This window comes from Cebus imitator, unplaced genomic scaffold (assembly GCF_001604975.1).
Source record: "Cebus imitator isolate Cc_AM_T3 unplaced genomic scaffold, Cebus_imitator-1.0 Scaffold200, whole genome shotgun sequence".
Lineage (NCBI taxonomy): Eukaryota > Metazoa > Chordata > Mammalia > Primates > Cebidae > Cebus > Cebus imitator.
In genome coordinates, this window is record NW_016107515.1 from 122556 (window position 1) to 122765 (window position 210).

Here is a 210-nt window from a genome sequence, read left to right on the forward strand (position 1 = left end):
TCTTGCCCAGGCTGGAGTATAGTCGTGCGATCTTCGCTCACCCCTGGAGCCAGAGGCTCCAGGGTTCAAAGGATTCTCCTGTCTCAGGCTCCCGAGTAACTGGGACTACAGGTGCCCGTCACCACACCTGGCTAATTTTGTATTTTTAGTAGAGACGGGGTTTCACCATGTTGACCAGGCTGGTCTCGAACTTCTGACCTCAGGTGATCC